This window comes from Canis lupus, chromosome 34, assembly GCF_048164855.1.
Source record: "Canis lupus baileyi chromosome 34, mCanLup2.hap1, whole genome shotgun sequence".
In the NCBI taxonomy this organism is placed as follows: domain Eukaryota; kingdom Metazoa; phylum Chordata; class Mammalia; order Carnivora; family Canidae; genus Canis; species Canis lupus.
Genome location: NC_132871.1, coordinates 29,888,498 through 29,908,734, shown reverse-complemented (window position 1 = coordinate 29,908,734; position 20,237 = coordinate 29,888,498). Strand labels below are relative to the sequence as shown.

Genomic DNA, 20,237 nt, shown 5'->3' with positions numbered 1-20,237 from the left:
CCCCAGTGCAGTCTCCAGCTCTTTTAGTCTATATAAGAAGCTACACTGAATGAGATGTGTGGCCTGCACTCATGGTACTATGAATTTTTTTTTTTTTTTACCTCTCTGAAATTCACTAAAAACAGAACCTATTTTCAGCCATTCCTTATTTCAATCTACATTCCTTGCCTGAATCACTGTAATAAAATAGGACAAAACAAATTTTGATGGGCAATTTCATCACAGCCCATCTGTTCCATTATGCTGTGTGGCACAAACCTAGGCTTATCTATCCTGCTGCTCATAGGACTGCCTTACTAAAGTGTGGAGAATCAAAATAACAAGGTATTTCATTTGTTCCTATTGCTGTTGTTTGACTCCCTTCTGACCTTTCACAGTGAGGCCTACAGTGGCAATCTGGAACTAATGGGACCAGAGTTGGGAGTTCAGATGGAGTTGGAACTAGGCCAGGTATCCTGTTAGAGGTGGTCATAAGGACAGAGCATTAGTGGGATGAGTGGGCTGAGTCCAAGCTATAACCCACTAGGGAGAACAGATTTAGACAGTAGAGAGACCCACTATATAATCCAAGTTCAAACAACAAGAGGGATAGTTAAAGTGAGGGTTCAGAGCCAAGAGTGAGCAGGTGGGCAGAAACCAGATCGGCACTGGAGCTCGTCATAATCCAGAGAAGAGGACTGGTACCTGGAGCCATTGTTCCTGGGACTGCTGTTTATCAAATGGAGGGTTCCTAGGATTGAAAGATCATGAAAATATTGACAACTATGTTGGTCCTTGAAGGCTAAAACTAGGCTATTATGAAACTTATGACTTTCTCTTTACTTCTCTGGTAAAATTCCTCAGCTCTTCTACTAAAAGGAAGGCAATCTGCTTGTGACTCATGGGTCACTTGTTCTTTCTCCAAAATGGCCTTGCACATTTTACTATATTTTATTTGAATGTAAATGCAATTACTGAGCAGTAAATAATGATTTTCCTTACCCATTGATTACTTAGTGCATGTTGATGCAGTGATTTGTACAAGTCCAGCTTAAAATGGAGCAGATGGGTATGTAAAGGTTTATTCAAAATCAATGTGAATTAGATTGCTGCTCCTCAGTAAAATGGATTGTGAGTTAGAATGGCTATTTTCTTAAACCTATTGTGATAGAATGCTGTCTAAGGCAATCTGTTAAGGTGAACTGAATGAAAACGCAGCTCTTGATCTCAAAAATAAGCATTGCAAACGATACTATGATTTAATGAGTAGATATATAAATATCAGATGAAGGGACCATATTGTGTCTCTGAAAATGTAGTTAATGAATTTTAGCAAATCTGAAAAAAAAAAAAAAAGCTTGGCAATAAATCTTGTAAAAAAAGAAAGATAATCGTGTTCTTTTGAGTTATACAGTAGTACATCGACTGCTTTTCTTCCTAGATGGGGTGTTTGCAAATATTCACATATACATATGTTACAGTAGCTTACTCATTGCTCTGAATGCAAGAGTGCTGATGGGATGGCTTCAGTTAAAGGAAAATCATTAACATTTATGTCCTAGTTTACTGCTGTTGCTTACAATGTTAAGAAAATGATAATCCAGATACAGTTCATTGGTTCTTCATTCAAGCTTGTTCTTTAACACAAAAACCGTCTAAACATTCATGTTCCTGATTATTAAGGGAATAGGCAATTCTTTGACAATCTCCTATTCCTAGGTGGATCGTGGAGGTTTAGAAAGGCCAGACAGGAGAGGAAGGTGTCAGAGGCAGTACAGAAGATTGGGTTTTATTCCAGTACAAGGTACTGCTTTGGCAGAAAGCAAAACATTTTTTTTAATTTTTTAAATTTATTTATGATAGTCACACAGAGAGAGAGAGAGAGAGAGAGAGAGAGGCAGAGACACAGGCAGAGGGAGAAGCAGGCTCCATGCACCGAGAGCCCGATGTGGGATTCGATCCCAGGTCTCCAGGATCGCGCCCTGGGCCAAAGGCAGGCGCCAAACCGCTGCGCCACCCAGGGATCCCCAAAACATATTTTAAAACGACTGTGGGCTTTTGTTTTTCCACTGGAAGTGTTCATCAATGGGCTGTGCTTCTGACTCCATGTCCATTTACAGAGTGAGAGATTTGCAACAGTGTACCTGCGGGTGGATGGATGTCCCAAAGAAAGGCTGTTCTCACAAATGAGACTACTCAGTAAACTTTTACTGAGTATATAATTTGTACCGACTAGTATACTGTGCACCAGGGATTTAAAGAAACATAAAGCAGACATCCTGCTTTCAAGGAACTGTTAGGTGTGTGATCATGATAATTATCAGGCAATGAGTCCTATGCAAGCTATGTGAATACAAGGCTCCAAGAAGTCAGAGGAGAGAGGGTGACATTACTTCATCCGAGGGCTGTTATTGCATCTGAGTTAGCCATAAAGATGAACTGTACTTTGGAGGTTTGGGATAGCAGGGTGAAGACGGGATTGGTGAAAAATCTAGGGAATTCAATAAAGCAAGGGAAATGAAAATACAGTGCATCATGTAGAAGGGTAATTGGAGCTTGGAGCAGTTGGTGAGGAAAGAAGATAGATCTGAACAGACACTTTTTCCTGTGTATTTTTGAGACTAAAACACCTAAAAGAACATCTTATTTATTTTTGTTTGATTATTTAAGTTTAAGGAAGATTTTATTGAGCAGAATGTGATCAACACTGTAGGATATAATGATAAATAGGCATAGATCAACAGATAGAACACTGTATCTATATACTGTGTGCGCACACGTGTGTGTTTTATAAACATTCCTTTCAAGGTAGGTGTGTGTGTGTGTGTGTGTGTGACCTAAATTATATCATGGTTCTAATTCTGACACTGCCCAAATATGTGACTTTGGCTTAAGTTATCAACCTTTCTAAAATGTAACTAGGTTGTCTCTAGTATTTCTTTTGGCTGTAATCTTTTTTGGAATGGACATATAATTCTGTGATTCAAAGCAAAATATAAGGAGTCAGACTGTCTTGGGTTCAAATATTAGCTCTACCACTTAACAGGTGTATAAAGTTTTTCATCTTGCTATAATACAGGGTATTCTCTAATCTTCAGATTCCTCTTGTATGAAACTAAAATGATTTATAAAATGTAATGTAACTTAATAATAATTTAAAAATAGTGTCTACCTCACAAAACTGCCTTCAGACTAAATGTAAAGAGCTTACTTAGCCTACTTTGTGTGATAAGTGAAGTGCTTAACAGATGCTACCTATTATTTTTATGCTATGTTGATTAGCAAAATAATAATGTCCACTCAATTTCTTAGCCTTTGAATGTAGAAAACCAGTCTTTTTATTAATATTATCCACCTTGGCCTTGAACGGTGACTCCTAATCCTTGAATTTTAGTGCTGACTTTCCTGGGACTTCATGGTTTAGCTACTAGTACTCCCCTAAGGCCTGATTTATTTTTGGAAAACTAATTAGACCCATTTCCTAAGGTAACTCTTCCTTGACTGCCAAACTCGATTTAGTTTATTCACAGTTCTGAGTAAGAGGTGCCACCACCACTAAACGCAATCACAGGCAATTGACACTGACTGGACTATCACTGTAGAAACAGAAAACAAGGAGTAAAGTAGGCAGGCAAGATATGTAAAGAGCGAAGTGGCCACAGAGAAAGATAGTACTCTATTATTATTACATGGGCAAGAAGAATCAGAATGGTCCTTAGAAATTTCTACTCTAACCCCCAGGAAATGACCACAAATGCTTCGCTCCTGTCAGGAAGTGAGCCTGTCTTTCCACCTCTTGAATCTGGACTGCTCTTACAATTTGCTTTTGTGGCATAATTGACAGAATGTCCGTTCTGAGCCTAGGACTGAGGAGGACTGTGCGCTTCCTTCCTCTGTCTTGGTAGAGAAAGCTTGGCATGTGAGCACGCCAGTCCTAGCCTGTCCAAAGGTGACAGATGGTGTGCAGAGAGGTCTCACTTCATCCCGGCCTTCCCACCCGAAATTGTCATACACAAACCAGCCCCTATCGGTTTAGCAGCTTTTCCCAAAGACAAGATTAAACTTGAACCAGGAAAGAAAGGGGGGAGGGGAAGCCCAAACTGCTGACCTGCAGAGCTGTGAGCTAAATAACTGCCTATAGTTTTAGACACTGTGTGGTTCTGTAACAGAAGTTAACCCGCTAAACTTGCTAATGCATGAGTCACCCCTAACATATATCTCATAGAAGCTTTTACATTAAAGAAGAGATTCCATATTTCATTTTCTCTATACTTATTTTTGTGACTGAGGAGACTCTATAGGCTCAATAATCAGATCCATCTTTAAAGTCTTTAAAATACTAAACACATTAATTGAGTTTTCACCATAATAGATTTGTCACAAATAAAATTTGTAGTCTGTTTTTGAGGTACCAAACTTCATTACACAGCTTTTAAATTGTCATTGTCCAGAATTTTTTTTAAATATCTGATTTACTTGAACCAAGTGATATTTTCTAAGCTTAAATGCATTCATTACTTCTATTTTGTTGCTTTTTTTCTCACCCGATATCACTGATCTCTGGGACTTGCTGAAGTTTTCTGAATGCAGCTTTGAGTTTTGTAACTCTCTGGCACTGCAGTACCTTAGTTGTGTCAAAAACCCGACAGACTTGGTGAGCCAGATGTGTGCCTGTCCAACCAGCTCACTCCAGTTTGAAACACTTCTCTTTCATCATCCCTGTCTTCCCGTTACAGCTCAGATGTTCTCAAACTTTGGCTTGCCTCCAGCCTTCTCAGAACAGCACTCTGAATTATGTCTATGGCATTTGCTTTATCTTTTTTTGGGTAAATGTCTTGATCATTTATTCTATGGATTTCTGTGATGGACCTAGTGAGGACTCTGCCAACCAGAGTTATCTCAATCAATCCATCAGCTAATTGCACGACCTTTTTTAAAAATGCAATTTTGCTGCAATCACTGTTCTGCACACTCTGACCCATTATAGTAATGAAAGAAAATTAAAGCACACTCCAAAATATGAAAAAAAAAAGCAAAGAGCAGCAAGATGAAATGAAATGGTTATGTCTATAGCCTGAAATTTAAATGTGGGCAAATTCTTTGTCTGGAGGGAGCTTTTATGTGAAGCTCTTTTAGAATAAATATAAAAGATAAAGACTGGAGTTAAATAGAAGTGTTGAATTGACTCCTCAGACCTGTGCCTTCCACATCATGTTTATGCAATTGTGTTTTTAAGTCAATGTCTTTATTCATCTGAAAATATCACCCAAGTGCTTTATCCTTGCTACAAAGGAATCACATTTCAGTGCTGCTCAGTGGGTTGGCATAAAAGTTTTAATCCCTTTATAGCCATCAGATGAAACTAACTAAGGGGAGGGGTGTCTAAAAAGCGAAACAATCTCATTTACCTTCCAATAATTATTTTCTGATGTAAAGAGCATTTAAAATCCATCATCCTTCACCTGCAAATTGCATAAGCCAAAAAAATCACACGGTTTATGTATTGAATAGGATACAATGAAAATATATTGAGCAGAGATGAATTACTGTTTTCTCTCCCAAAGAATTCAGTTTATCCCAGAATACCTATTTGTAGGCAAGTGATACTGCACTGAGGCAAAGACATAATTCACAACTCTTATAATTCTGGGAATTTGTAATTTTATCTCATGGAGTTAAAATAGCAACAATTTTTAATTAACATATTCTGGGAGCCTCGTAATGCAACCTCATTTTTGGCAAGAACACGTTTAACCTAAGTTTGTAAAGCATTAACATAGTGTTCAGTATTACTTCTCCTGTGGGAAATCAGCAAAATTTGATGATTACAGAGGAGTGGCCTTGAAGATTGAAGGGTGAACATATCATTTCTAGGGAACTCCATCAAGAAATGATGGAAAATGTTGTAATAGGAATTAGAAAGTACAGCAAATTAATATCATTGGATTATTTTGGACCCAGTGAAATCAGATCTCACCTAAAATGCTGCGTATTAGAAATTAATTTTTAATCCATCTTTTAAGACTAAGTATTGTTATCCTATGCATGTACATTCTTATATTTTACGTAAGAATTTACGTATGCATTTATATTATTCTTATATTTTCCTGCAAAAATATAATTGCCAATTTAATGCCTCCTAGAAATCCTAGTTCAATAACCCTTACTTAGCACGAGAAAAATAGAATCCTAGTTAGTTGGGGTGGTTTTCACATTCTGCTCTACTGCTTGCTTCTTTTTGAATGGTTCTCTTTACTCATGTTCCATTCACTAAGCACCTTCACCATGTCTGCTGCCACATTAGGCTCTGAGGATATAAGAATAGGCATTTTCTTCTCCTAATCCAATCAGTTGTTGAATATAAATATTTTTATGCACATTGTTCCCAACTATAACCTTAAATTTAAACAAACAATAAAAACACAATTTTACCACCAAAAAAGAATAGAAAGAAAAAAGATTTGTTCCGTTTTTTAAATTCCCAATATTAAAAAAAAACAATAAAAAAAATCAACTCTATAGAATGTGACATTTGTACTACACAAAGTTCCACAGCCTCATGTGACATTATTGTAATGATTCATACCAAAATTGCTTGAAAGAATAAGTTTCCCCAATACAGTTAAGATTCAGTTTACAAAAGTATATTTATTCCATAAAGTAATGTGGGCTGCTCTGGCACAATTATCCTATGGATGGACCCAGACTTGCCATTTTGACTAAAACAAGGAAATGCTTGTTTCCTTTTTCTAAACTATACATTATATACTGAAATACTTCAGAGCAAGTAGAAACAGCCATAGGCTTAGGATTCCATCGCCTGCATTCTTTCCTGTTAGATATTCAATAAATGTAATTAGATTGATTGACTGACTAAACAGTCTTATTTACTTCATAGAAGGAACTATCTCTATAAAAGGAAATCCCCCCTGATAGCCAAATCTTCTGAAGGATGTTTTCAATGCACAGAGTAATGAGTGTTTCCCTCCAGAGAAAACTGACCTAATACCAGCTTGGTGAAGAGACCTAGCCCTATGTCCATTAGTATAAAGTCAATGCTATTGACAGTCATCTAATGCTTTTATGCTTTGCACTGGAGTACTTAAGAAATAAATATCATTGATGAGAACTAAGGGCTGTTGGTATATTCCTGTGATTAATCTTAATTAATAATACATTAAATATTTTCCTGATTGCGTGCACATACATCATTTAACATTGATTTATGCCAAAGCCATTAGGAAAGATTTAGTGGCACATCACAGCCTGGGCTATTCTTTTATTTATTTTTCTTCTTCCTTCTCAAAAATTGCCCTGGTTACCAATAATGATGTTATCATTGATATTAAGGCCCTAGTTACCAATCTGATATTACATCTGAAATAGTAATAGTGTTCCTGTCTCCTTTAAAAAAAAAAGTTTCCAAATTTGTCTTTGTCTAATGTATAGTTTAGAAAAATATTATATATGTATGTGTATACATAAACACAATAATACCTGTATATAATTATGTGTATACCTCTATATAAATACGAATATAAATATAAATGTATGTATGTCTATATGTGTATATATGTATGGATGTTAGAGACATCTCTTCTCTTTTGAACTAATAAGATATCAAATACAATGAGTTAAACTGTTTAATCAAGTTCCTATCTCTCCAAATCAGCATTAATTCCAAAATGTGTTATATAATGTCAAGACTTCTGAATAGTGTTAATCAGGTGAAAATTATCAGGTGAAAATTAAGGTGATCTGTCAAGGGACTGGCCAGGGATTGGCATACAATAGGGGGAATCCTCTCAATGAAATGGATAGAGACCTGGGTGGATTTGAGCAATAATTAGCATACAAAAAGAGGTCACCAGGGAGGACAGAATAGTTACACAGAAAAAGCAAGTCCAAGTTTGGAGGCAGGAGGTCATATATGAGTCAATTCCAAGATGTCACTAAAGGTGCAGGAATCCCAACAACTGGGTCAAACAATGAAGTGCATGAGGACCGACTAGACTGGATTATGAGTGATGTAAATCAAGAAATACCATGGAGTACTCTTCCTGATGCCTGGTTGGACACTGAGAAGGAATTTTATTGCTACTACCTTCTAGCTTCATTTATTTAGATATCATGGGCACTGTGATATGTTTCTTAAATCTAGGGTACCATAAGCAAATTATATATTATAATAGAGCCCTAAATTGATTTGGTCTATGACACAATACAATTTCTTGATCATATACTTGGAGGAATCAAAGTAGAGTAGTTAGCAGCACAGATCAGAAATACCTACCTTTACATCCAAATTCTGTCAATTTTTAGTTAATGTTACATTGAGAAGGTAATATTTCCTTCATTATCTTCAGTTTCTTTTTATAGAAAAAATTATCTCAAATTACTGTCTACATAAGATTTTACCACAGAGCTTAGGACATAGTAAAATCTCGATAAGTGGTTGTTGTTATTAGTGGTGTAACCCTTTGAGTTATGCCAAAATTTTGGAGGCCACCATTAAAAATATGTTAAAAGTGTAAAGAAAGAAAGGTTGAATCCTAAAAGAACAGGAGAAAATATGTGTTGCTAATCAAAGAGAAACATATATGTACATGTATATATATATATAATGATGGAGGGAGTTTGAAGGCTATAAAATTGAGAAGTAAACTTTTTATTTTTTAATTAGAATTGCTGTAATGGGTAGAAATAGAATCTGCTTTATGCAGTATGGAAAGTTCCTGGTGATAAAACAACTGTGGTATAAACCATGAATGAAGAGATAAAACACGAATGACACAAGCCAGATCATTCTAACTGACAGGGAACATAATAATAAGGCTAAATTTTCATGACCTTGTTAATTTTTCTATTGATAAAGCAAGAGTGGGAAAGGTAGAGATATCTAAAAGCATTTTTGGATGACAAGCAAGGATAAAAAATTGTCCAAGGTAGAATAATAATGGAACAAAAGCAGTTAGAATGAAAACATTTGTCATGGAAAATGGGAATGCTGGGGGAAAAAATAGAAACTTCAAGAGTGAGGTATAATAATTTATGATAATAGAGATTCACACAATATTTTCTGATTTGTGGTTGAAAAATGAGTAGTGCTACATTTTAAAGACTCAATAGGCCAGTAATACAGGTAGGAAAGATTGGGTTTTAGTAAAAAATGAATTTTGAAATATGGGGAGTTTTTTCCTCTGAGGACCAACTATTTGTATATGTCTCCAATGAATTTACTTTGATTAAAAGAAAATTCAATAGATAATACTTTGGATAAAATATGTGAAAAAAAATTTCTGGCTCTGATGAAAAAAGGTCATCTCACAAATTTGCTACTACAACTTTCTAATGAAAAGCCCACATTAGGGATCCCTGGGTGGCTCAGCGGTTTGGCGCCTGCCTTTGGCCCAGGGCGCGATCCTGGAGACCTGGGATTGAATCCCATGTCAGGCTCCCGGTGCATGGAGCCTGCTTCTCCCTCTGCCTGTGTCTCTGCCTCTCTCTCTCTCTCTCTCTCTCTCTCTCTGTGACTATCATAAATAAATAAAAAAAAAGAAAAGCTCACATTAATATTTTTTGATATTTTTACTATGAGCTTGTTCCCCTGGAATTTTAGACAATGCATAGGTAGGGACTGCTCAGACGAAGCCAGCCTCAACATAGAAATCCCCACCAACATTGTATCTCAATTGCTATTATCTATAGCAAAGCCCTCTCTGGGAGAGTGGGCTGACCAGCTGCAGGTTTCTCTGAAAGAACCATGGGTGCTGCTTCTGTGGGATGAAGGCAATTCTTCTATGGAGGATATTCAATCACATGTCTCCCTAAAATTACCTTGTTTATGTTTTACCTGTGAAGTAAATACCACTGGGTTTTTATTTTGGAGGAATCGACTAATGGGAGTCAGGGAGTTGTGCTGAGTTGGCCTAGAGGGCCAGAACTCTGGAGTCGGGCCTATCTTTGAATCCTGTTTCTGCCATTGCCTTGTTGGATGCCTCACAGTTAGTTCTTCTGAGCCTCAGTTTTCTCATTCCTAAAATGGGGTGTAACACTTGCATCAAATAGTAATGGGAACAGGGCCTAGGAAGGGAAATACTCAATAAATGTTGACTATTATAATTATTACCTCAGTAGGACATCCCAGAAAATTCTCTACAACTTTGTGGTGGCTAGTAAGAGATGGTGGCAATAAGATGCTACTGAGGCACCGTTCTCTTTAACTTCCTTCACAAGTCAGAGCTTGCTGGTTTTTTATACCACAGTTCATTAAATGAAGGTTCCATTATATTCTAGAATCATAAGCATCTGGTAGAGACTTTAAGGGGCCACCAAGTTCACTTTCTTGTGGATTGTACTTGATTTATCCAAGACAAAGTTTCCCTTGGGGAACTTTTAAAGCCAAAGACAAAATTTCTTTCAAATAGCATTGTATCTAAAGGGACTTTGAGCATGACACTGTTGAGAGAACAGAGACTGGGCTAAATCCTGCTTACTTTGTAACTTTGGTTATATGAGCTTCAGTTTTCTTAAATGAAGTAAAATCACAATCCCTATGGGCTTTGTGAATATTATTTAAGAAACAGTGCAATACCTATGCAAAATTTCTACCCAGTCAGAGCCAGTTCTCAGGAGAGGAAGAAATCAAAGACCTCTGTTTAATCAATGCCTGTTTGTCACTATTGTATCAATATCTCATGTAGCTCCTTCAAACCACTTAAGTATCTCTCAGATCATGCACTTAGTCTTCTTTTGCAGAAATCCTTTCGGCTTTATTAAATTTCTTATGAGTTCTAGATATTTGGTAATTCAACAAGCATCTGTCAGCCAACTACTACATGCTAGACAGTATTCTAAATGTTGGAGATATTACAGTGAACAGGACACATGAAGTTCCAGCTCTCATGGAGTTTCAACTTAGTGGAATAGAGGAATAATTTACAAGGAAACAAATAGGACAATTTCAAAGACAAAATACTATAAAAAATAAAATAGTGTAAGAGCAACTGGAGGAGATGGATGCTTTAGATTGGGTGGTTCAGAAATGTCTCTCTGTGAGAGTGGCATCTGAACCAACGACTGGGTCCAACAAGGTAGGGATCTGGTATGATCCAAGCCGAAGATGTGATGCAAAACCATGAGACAGGGATGAGCTTGATGTTTCTGAGGAAAAGAAAGAAAGCCTGTCTCTTCAGTCTGCCGTAACACAATACTGTAGGCCATGTGGCTTAAACACCAGAAATTTGTTTTCTCATAGTTCTGGAGGCTTAGTGGTCCCAGATAAAGGTGTCAGTGAGAGAGGACTTATGCTGAGGCCTCTTTTCCTGGCTTGTAGATTGTCAGCATCTCACTGTGTGCTCACAGGACCTCTTCTTTGTGGGTGTGTGGAGATCTTTCTTCTTCCTCTTCTTACATAGCTTCCAATCCTATCGGATTAGGGACCAACATTTACGATGTCACGTAACCTTGATTATGTCCTAAAGGCCCAATCTTCAGATGTAGTCACATTGGAGGTTAGAGTCTCAACATCTGAATGTGGGGGAGGAGGGACTACATCAGTCCACAGTAGCTAGTAAGGCATAATAAGGGAGTGACTGTTACAAGATATAGATGTACAAGTAGACAGGCTAGTGCAGAGTCTTCTAGACTGCTCTAAGGAGTCTGATTTTATTTTAGGTTGTAGGAACTCCTTGGAAGGTTTGTAAAGCATATTAAAATGTGACTTAAATTTTCAAAAAAATTACTCTGGTGGCTCTTTGGGGTATAGAATATAAAGAAGAAAGAGTATAAGCAAAAAAACTAGTTTGAAGGCTATTTTCACAGCCCAAAGGGGAACTCATGGTAGTTTTAAAGGGGACTGTGATAAGCAGGATGGCATAGCAATCGAAACTGGTATATATCATAGTAGAGTGGTCCCCTCTAATAGATGGATGGAGGAGAATTATAAGAGAAATAGAAGTAAAAAAAAAATCTCAATTTTAACTATTAGCTACTGAGTGGTTAGAGATACCTATTTGCTTAAATGGAGAAAATTGAGGGGTGCCAGGGTGGTTCAGTTGGTTGAGCATCCAACTCTTGGTCTGGGTCAGGTCATGATCTCAGGATCCTGGGATGGAGCCTTCAGAAGGGCTCAACACTCAGCACAGAGTCTGCTTGTCCCTCTCCCTCCCCCTCTGCTCTTCCTCTCACTCATGCTCTCTCTCTCTCAAATAAATAAATCAAATCTTTTTAAAAATCAAATATAATAAAATAAATGGAGAAAATTAGAAAAGAGCAGCTTCAGATTGAGTAGACTTGAATCCAGAGTTTTATTTTGTAGTTGTTGAGGTGCCCTCCTAGATATTCAAGTATAGATGTCAAATAAGCAGTTGGATTTACAAATATTGAGTTGTCAGGATTAATGTTAACAATTTGAGAGTCAGCTATGTAGATAGTATTTAAACCCATTGGACTAAATGAGACTCCCTAAAGAGAAAGTTTAGATTAAAACAAAGATTCTCAGAATTGAACCTCAGGATGTAATAACATTTCAAAACCTAGCAAAAGAGGAGGCACCAAAGATAATCCAGAGTCACTGTTTAGACGGGGAAAAAAAAAAAAAAGAAAAAGAAAAGAAACAAAAACAAAAACAAAAAACAGAAGACTGTGGTGTTGTGGAAGCTGAGAAAAAGTAAACTGTCAGGAAGGGAATTGTCACTTGGGATGCTGAAGAGAAGGTAAGATGAGGACAAAATGTGACTATTGTATCTGATAACATGGAAGTGATTGGTGACCTCAGGTAGTAGAGTTTCAATGGAGTAGCATTGATGGGAATTGAAAAAAAGAATAGAAACTAATGTCTTTCAACCCTGGATTCATCTTAGAATTACCTATGGAACTTTGGAAGTTATCGGTAGTCTAATCCTAAACCAGTCTAATCTCAAATCAGTTAAACCAGAGCTTCTGGGAGGGAGGAAAGGTATAGAGGAAAGAGCTTACTTAGCAGTATCTTTAGAGCTTGGAGTATTTTAAGAGTTCCTCAGGAATTCTAATATGCTGCCAGCATTGAGAAATGCTTTTGTCAAATGTTTCCTTCCAGAAGTTATTTTGTGTGTATGAAAGAAGGTGACAGCATGGCATGAAAAGTGTCTCTTGTTATTGTAGTTTTGACTGTATTTTTTTATCAAAAATACTTAGAGGGTATGTATGAAAATGATCTAGCAGAAAGGGAGAAGTTAATGATTAAGGCTAAGATAGGCAATAGTAAGAAGAGTAAGTCCTTGAGGAGGCCAAATGGACCCAAAACTGTATAATTTCAGGTATCTTATCTTCTGTTAGCAGGAGTAGACATTTTTATTTTCTACCGTGCAGGAATTCATTTTGCCTGACTTGCAGCTGTAGTCTGATCCTGAGTGGAGAGAAGATATGAAACATGTCCTTAGGTTTAATAAACAATTTCATTTTCTTTTCTTTCCTTTTTTTCTTTTTTTTAGAGACAGAGAGAGCATGTGAATACAAGTGGCGGGGGGAGAGGCAAAAGAAGAGGGAGAGAGAATCTCAAGTAGGCTTCATGCTCACCATGGAGCTTGAGGCAGGGCTGGATCTCACAACCCTGAGATCACGACCTGAGTAGAAATCAAGAGTTGGACGCTCAACCAACTGAGCCACCCAGGCATCCCCAAACAAACTCATTTTCAAAAACAATTTTATAAACCTGCCCATAATTTTTCATATCTTCTATTTTCATAATGATTAGAAAAGATAGTCCTCATACATGTTAGTGCTTTCATTAAATGTTTATTTCCCATAGAAACATTAATCTTTGGGGGTCATTGTGATCAAAAGCTTGGCAAAACATGTCTAGAAATACTCACATATCCCATATTTAGGTAGAATGAACAATTTATTCAAAACAGCTTATCAAGGGCAGCCCCGGGTAGCTCAGCTGTTTAGCACCACCTTCAGTCCAGGGCCTGATCCTGGAGAACGGGGATCGAGTCCCAGGCGGGGCTTCCTGCATGGAGCCTACTTCACCCTCTGCCTGTGTCTCTGCCCCCACCCCCTCTGTCTCTCTCTCTCTGTCTCTCATGAATAGATAAATAAAATCTTTAAAAAAAAAAACACAGAGCTCTTCTAGATTTAAAAGAGTAGGTTTAAGTGCTTACACCTGACATAGACAAATACAGTAACAAAATGGAACTCTATTGTTCAAAATCATATTCAATACATTATTATAACATAGTAGAAAGGAAGAGATGCTTTCATCAAGACTGGAGTATATACAAGACTACTTTTTGGTAATTCAGTTCAGACATTTTTGAGAAGATTCTAAAGTTTAATGGCTTTATAAAAAGCAAATAAGCCCCTTTTTTTGGATTACAAGAAAGTTACTTGGGTTTACACAAAATGGTAAACTTGCACATCCATTCCAAATTCAAAACATATAAAAACAGCAAATTGAGTGAGATTTTATAGTCACACTAACTTGAAGTTCATCTAGACAGAAGAATAGAACTTACTCAGACTAATAATCCAGGGGGCCTAAAGATCTTAGGGTTTGGAAAACTTCACTATTTCTTCTGCTTTGCTGATTTATTTGTGTGGTTGTAAATTTTCCTTAGCAACTAGAGGCAATAGAAAAGAGATTTTTAGTCTCTGGAGCCCTATTAACAAAGAGGTTTACACATTATTACAAAATTCATGCAAATATTTATGGACAAGTGTATTTATCACACGGTTACTTGTAATATTTTACAGGAATAAGATCTGTCAACAATAGGAGCCTGAGTAAATGATGGTACATCAAACAGATTATCATGTATGCATTAAAATATTTATAAAGTGTTTTTCATCATGAAATTGCTTAGAAAGTACAATAAAATATTTAAAAACTCCAAAATGTAAAATGCAGTATGTTTTCAGTTAGATGAAAAATAAATATAAATATTGAAACGTGGTAAAAAAAAAAACAAAACTTTTGCTTATTTCTGGATAGTGTGAGTTACGTGTGACTATTTATTTTTCTTCCTTTTCTGTATATTTGAAGTTGTTCATAGTAAGCATATATTTCTCTATATTTTTTTTAAAAAATCATGCCTTTTACAGGTGAATTCAAATAATCAAAATGTTATAAACTCCATTTACTTTTTTCCTTTTTAAAACATTAAAATAAGTTAGAAGATAGAAAAAAAAAGTTAGAAGATAGACTTAGCCTTCCATTTCATCATTTATATATAAATTTATATATAAATATATAAATATATAGAACATATATTAAAGAACATTATTTTTTAAAGGATACTGTTTCTAGGAATTAAGATAAGCTAAATTAAATTTTGTTTTTAAAAATTCAAAATAATTCACTAAGTATTTTAATGCTAAAGTCGATTAAAGTCACAAGAACAGTTTGAAAAATTAATAATGTGTACAAAGAATTCCTTATTTTGTAATAAAGCTTTGGCACTTGTAATTTATTACCAGATGCTGAGACTGAGGCATCTGGCATAATATATGAGGAAACACATTAATTAGAAAGAAAAAAAAAAAGAAACATTGAACTTAGCTGTTTTAGACATTCCAGTAAATACAGGAAGGACAGGACAAAATCAAAGTTCTATTATATGTATGTTCTCAAAATTTAAAGTGTGACTTGAGGGGTGGCTCAGTCGGTTAAGCTACCAACCCTTGACTTTGGCTCAGGTTGTGATCTAAGGGTTGTAGGATCTAGGCCACTGTCAGGCTCTGCACTCCTCACCACTTCTGCTTGGGAGTCTCTCTTTTCCTCTCTCTCTGTCTCTCCCCCTCCTCCGGCTCCAGCACTGGATAGATAGATAGATAGATAGATAGATAGATAGATAGATAGAATCTTTAAAAAAAATTTTTTTTTAATAAAAATAAATTGAGACTTGAATCTGAATGGCAATGGGATTTTTTCTGTCCCTTCTTTCTTTGATTCTGTCCGCCCATGTCTCTAATAATTCCAGACCTTGAAGGTAATTTACAGATCATCTAGTCCAGCTCCCCAGTTGACTAAGAAGAAAAGCGACGTGCAAAAAATATATATTATCTGTTGAAGATCACAAAGACAATATGGACAGACCGAAGAACCCCATCACTGGACTTTCTTTTTCTCCAGAATCTTGGATAGAAGCCATACCTACTTTTAAAATAAATGAACATCTCATGTGTACATTTTAAATAATTAATTTAAAAGATTACTTTGTCGTACAAACCAGCTAAGTCAAAGACACAAACTCCGTTTTGATCTCAGAATGATTAAAACAAACGGTTGTGCATCTTGGGTACAAATCTTACCTTGACTTTGTAACCGTGTACTACATGGGTAGCAGGAGTACTGCTTTAAGGACTTCTAAAGATTTGTAAATAGAATATGAGTAATAACACAGATACTCATAGCTCTGTGGGTTTTATGTGTATCATGCCTTGTTTTGCTTATTTAGGCAGATTTCATACATCTGAGTGCTATTTTTGTTCTCATAAGTTGTGAGGCTAACGTTGTGTTCAAATATGCGATAACCCTCCTGAGCCTTCTGTGAGGTCCCCCTTCACACTTGTCAGCTGGAACAGTTCACCACTTGTAACGGGGTATTTCCTTTACTTCTGGTCTCCTCCCTTTTCCGGCTTCCTTCTGCCTTGTTCTTGTGCAGTACAGAAATAGGGGCTTGACTGGGAGATGAAACCCTCTATTTTGCAAATTAGAAAATTGTTTAATTGCATCGCTGTAAGGCATTTGGATACATGATGAATTTCCAGTATTCAGTAAACATCATTCAAATATTTTATCCAGATCTCCGCCTGTTGAAGAAAGAATAGCTTACATACTATTAACCTAGAGAAGTCGTTGTAGCTGTTGTTTTTCAAATCTTAATTAAGTGTATTGCTTTTTTGTCCTTAAAAGCATATGGGAGATGGTTAAATGAGTTTTCAATGAAATGTGAGCTGATGACTCTTGCTTAGCACAAGGAAAACTGATGAGCAGTTAAAGCAGTTAAGAGCCATTACCAGAGATAAGGCTCTAAATTAAGGCTTAACTATCAACTTCAAAATTGAGTCACAGAGGGAGCGGGCGCCGTTGACTGATGGGAGGCGAGTCCGTGGAAGGTGCGGAGTGTGGTCTCCGGGCCCGGCTCCCGGGGCACAGGTTGCCCTCGTGCATCATCCCTGCGTTAGTTTGACCTGTGGACACACGGGAAATCAGCATTCAGCGGACCCTTTAGCATTAAGGGACGGTGTGGGTTTCCTGCCCAAGTGTGACTTCCACATCGAGATTTGAACTGACAAAAGTACGTCGCTTACCCTGAGCCGGGAAGCGCTCGAACGCTGACATCTTAAGTCTCTTGAGGTTTGAAAGTGTTTCCAAGAGACCGAGAGCGAACCAGCCGGTCCGGCGACCAGGAGCGCCTTAACGCAGCGGAATCATTAAATCTGATCAGTCATTTAGAACGCGAGCATCCACGCCTCAGGCCGGCTGCTGTGCCCAAGGCCGCGAGTCCGAGGCACCCGGGAGCCACAGCGAGGCCAGCGCGGCGGAGCTGGGGCCCCAGGACCCCCCACGGCAGGGCCTTGGACCCCGGCCAGCTTGGGCGCCAGGACCCCCCACGGCAGGGCCTTGGACCCCGGCCAGCTTGGGCCCCAGGACCCCACAGGGCAGGGCCTTGGACCCCGGCCAGCTTGGGCCCCAGGACCCCACAGGGCAGGGCCTTGGACCCCGGCCAGCTTGGGCGCCAGGACCCCCCACGGCAGGGCCTTGGACCCCGGCCAGCTTGGGCCCCAGGACCCCACAGGGCAGGGCCTTGGACCCCGGCCAGCTTGGGCCCCAGGACCCCCCACGGCAGGGCCTTGGACCCCGGCCAGCTTGGGCCCCAGGACCCCACAGGGCAGGGCCTTGGACCCCGGCCAGCTTGGCCCCAGGACCCCCCACGGCAGGGCCTTGGACCCCGGCCAGCTTGGCCCCAGGACCCCCCACAGGGCAGGGCCTTGGACCCCGGCCAGCTTGGGCCCCAGGACCCCACAGGGCAGGGCCTTGGACCCCGGCCAGCTTGGGCGCCAGGACCCCCCACGGCAGGGCCTTGGACCCCGGCCAGCTTGGGCCCCAGGACCCCACAGGGCAGGGCCTTGGACCCCGGCCAGCTTGGGCGCCAGGACCCCCCACAGGGCAGGGCCTTGGACCCCGGCCAGCTTGGGCGCCAGGACCCCCCACGGCAGGGCCTTGGACCCCGGCCAGCTTGGGCCCCAGGACCCCACAGGGCAGGGCCTTGGACCCCGGCCAGCTTGGCCCCAGGACCCCCCACGGCAGGGCCTTGGACCCCGGCCAGCTTGGCCCCAGGACCCCCCACAGGGCAGGGCCTTGGACCCCGGCCAGCTTGGGCCCCAGGACCCCACAGGGCAGGGCCTTGGACCCCGGCCAGCTTGGGCGCCAGGACCCCCCACGGCAGGGCCTTGGACCCCGGCCAGCTTGGGCCCCAGGACCCCACAGGGCAGGGCCTTGGACCCCGGCCAGCTTGGGCGCCAGGACCCCCCACAGGGCAGGGCCTTGGACCCCGGCCAGCTTGGGCGCCAGGACCCCCCACGGCAGGGCCTTGGACCCCGGCCAGCTTGGGCCCCAGGACCCCACAGGGCAGGGCCTTGGACCCCGGCCAGCTTGGGCGCCAGGACCCCCCACAGGGCAGGGCCTTGGACCCCGGCCAGCTTGGGCCCCAGGACCCCCCACGGCAGGGCCTTGGACCCCGGCCAGCTTGGGCCCCAGGACCCCACAGGGCAGGGCCTTGGACCCCGGCCAGCTTGGGCCCCAGGACCCCACAGGGCAGGGCCTTGGACCCCGGCCAGCTTGGGCCCCAGGACCCCACAGGGCAGGGCCTTGGACCCCGAGGGCTCCCGGCTGGCCTAGGGGCCCCCCGAAGGGGGGATGTCTTAAGCTCTGCTCTCACTGTGACGTGGGGCTTCCGAGGCCGGGGCTGCCCTTCCCCGTAACTGAAGTGAGCCCTTCTCCCCGGGGCCTGGGACGGCTGGACCTGAGGGGGTCTGGCCCTAATTTTCTCGGCCTCCACAAAGGGTAAGATCAATCTTCAGGCGTCCCCAGACAACATGCTCAGGACTCTGGTAGAGGCAGCGTCACCAGCCCGAGAGAGGGGCCGGACCCCCTGGCGGGGACAGCGGATCCCAGCAGGGCGCTCAGCAGCCGCCCTCGGGACAGACCCTGGGCCATGCAGCTCTGAGCACCGGCGGCGGGTCCTCTGCGCCTCTGAGCAAAGAGCCACGATGTAAGGAAACAGACGTAGTCACCAGCCTAAGGAATTCACCACCGAGAGAGGCCAACAAGCCTGTGGACACTAATGCAGGAAGACAACCAAGCTGCGGCCACCAAGAGCCCGGCTCCAGAAATCAATCGATTTATTTGTTCTTCCGTTTCCCTTTCACCTCATGGGGGTCAAAACAACTTGCCTTTGATCATGCGATTTTCAAACCACGGACGAAGCCGGTCAATTGTGGTCTTTGTGATGTGCCCTTAGGAGGAGGAGGGCAAGTGCTTCCCACCCCCCACACTACCCAGCTATTTCCGGCTCCTCTCACAGGAATAGCAAACACAACCACAGGCCTTTGAAGCAGTTTGAGTTTTAAAAGGGAAAGGCTTCCACCTACTGGATTCTTTGAGTAATAGAGACTACGTGAGTCCACATTAGATTTTCTCTGGCCTTCGGCAGTGCAAAACCCGGTGTGTCCACTTGGAGATTTCATAATTCTTTTAAATTGCATTTCATTTTAAGACTCTAGTTGTTAATGAACACATTCAGATTTTACAAAACATAACCCCCGCTTTATGTTACACAAGGAAGTCAAAAGAAATGCATACCTTGCCTTTTCCCTTAAAAAAATGATATGAAATGGTAATATACTCAGCCAAAAAGTTCTATTAATAAAGTCTGTAATGACAATAACTTTAACTTGGAATATCAAGCCAATTGAAAGTAATGGGATGTTCTGTTTTACTTATACAATACAGACCTCATTTTTTTTTCTAAATATTGTCTTTTCACGAACCAATCCCATCTGCATTACAGTGGCCCTAGTTTGAGTTCAGCTCATGTTACTTAATGACACATCTTCTTGCTGATATGTTGCATCACACAGATAATTGCAGGGTCCTTTCGTGGGGATACTTTGAACTACACTAGAGGCAATATATACAATGTGAGATGTTGTGGAGGCCGAGCAAATGAAGGCCATTCCACTTTAAGTTCAGCGTTAGCACAAGTCCAGCC

General features: G+C 40.5%; 1 protein-coding gene and 1 long non-coding RNA gene across 7 annotated transcripts in view; one reads left to right on the top strand and one right to left on the bottom strand.

The window, feature by feature from the left end:
* The window catches only part of GALNT13 (polypeptide N-acetylgalactosaminyltransferase 13), a 542,562-nt gene that overhangs the window by 448,449 nt on the left and 73,876 nt on the right, over positions 1-20,237 (top strand). The window lies entirely within an intron of this gene.
* On the bottom strand, positions 12,255-17,564 carry LOC140624514 (uncharacterized). 2 transcript variants are annotated; one of them, XR_012023978.1, is made up of 5 exons: positions 17,275-17,564; positions 16,273-17,154; positions 14,478-14,582; positions 13,537-13,583; positions 12,255-13,366 (listed from the first exon to the last, which is right to left on the bottom strand). It is a non-coding gene; the product is annotated as an uncharacterized lncRNA (long non-coding RNA). The 2 variants fall into 2 exon arrangements; XR_012023979.1 differs by lacking the exon at positions 13,537-13,583 and having other exon boundaries at positions 17,275-17,563.